The 1,311-nt window shown below is 53.5% G+C and overlaps 1 pseudogene; it reads left to right on the top strand.

The window, feature by feature from the left end:
- Positions 1 to 318: 318 nt before the first annotated feature.
- Positions 319 to 862, top strand: LOC125525451 (annotated as a pseudogene).
- Positions 863 to 1,311: the final 449 nt, after the last annotated feature.

Raw genomic sequence — 1,311 nt, 5'->3', positions numbered from 1 at the left:
TAGTTATTCTAATCCCAGGATTAAAATAGTGTTGTTATATATATATATACATCTAAGCTATTTTGTTACGCGTAACAGAATATTATTCTGTTACCTTACTTGAACTGATGGTTTCAGACGGTTGTACTGATGATTTTCATCTCACTAAACTCTGAGCTATTTTTCTCTACAGGAGCGTGCACGCCATGGCGTGGGCGAGAAGCGGAAGGAGCAGGGCGCCTCTTGCATTGCGGCCCTTGCGCACACGCGGTAGAGTGGCGGTACAAGTCCACACGCAGGCGGCGACGGGAGCATGAGAGAACGTAGGGGAAGCAGAGAAGCACGCGTCCATGGCGGCAGGGGACTTGGCGCAGCAACGGCGAACCGAGCGGAAAAGAGAAGAGCTCGATCACGTCGTACGTCGCTCGGCCGATCGAGATGTACCAAGCGATCCCCTACAGCGCCGGCCGGCTGCCGGCGTGCCTGCAGCAGTCCGAGCAGGCCGAGGCCGAGGGCGCGGCCGGCCAGGAGGGTGGGCTCACGGCTCGCCGACACGGCGGCGAGGGGCGACGGCGGGGAGGTGGTGAGAAGGGCGGTGGCAGAGAGCCTGGTGCTGGTGGTGGGGAGGCGCAGGTGCTACCTCAGCCACGTGGTGAAGCGGCTGTTGCAGGGGCTCGGGGTGAACCCCGCGGTGCACGAGGTCGCCGACGAGGCCGAGCTCGCTGTATCGGTGGCCGGGAACGCTGGAGGCGAAGCCGTCGTCGCGCTGCTGGCGGTGTTCGTCGGTGGGAGGAACCTCGGTGGGCTCGATCGGCTCATGGTCGTGCACATCTCCGGCGAGCTCGTGCCCATACTTAAGGACGCCGGCGCGCTCTGGCTCTGAGTCTCTGACTCTGAGCAAAACCAAAGATGCATACGGGATGGGGTACTACGGACGTACGAACAACCGTTTGATCATGAGTTAAACTTCTTTTCAATTCTCTTTTTGACTCTTGATGAGATTATGTGAGTTACTACTGCTCGATCTTCAGTCTCTCTTGATTGGGATCAATAATGGAGTACCAACTTAGCTATAGTTAGGCCTAAATTCTTTTGATTAGGGTAGGAAAAATTAGGAACTATTGTGCCATCTCGTGCTTATTTTCGACTACACGCTTGTAAATACATGGATGAGTGAAGAGGGGTGTACTATTTAGCACTGTATAAATCACGTTCCTTTCATCTTGCACATTAGTTTTCTAGATGCCAATTCATTTTGTCTTTGAAGGTTTCTTCTAGCAGGCTTATGATGTTATCACGAAATGGCACTATGTTGGATATTTGTAATCCATG

The sequence above is a fragment of the Triticum urartu genome, chromosome 7 (assembly GCF_003073215.2).
Source record: "Triticum urartu cultivar G1812 chromosome 7, Tu2.1, whole genome shotgun sequence".
Classification (NCBI taxonomy): domain Eukaryota; kingdom Viridiplantae; phylum Streptophyta; class Magnoliopsida; order Poales; family Poaceae; genus Triticum; species Triticum urartu.
This window is presented reverse-complemented; position numbering and strand designations above follow the sequence as displayed.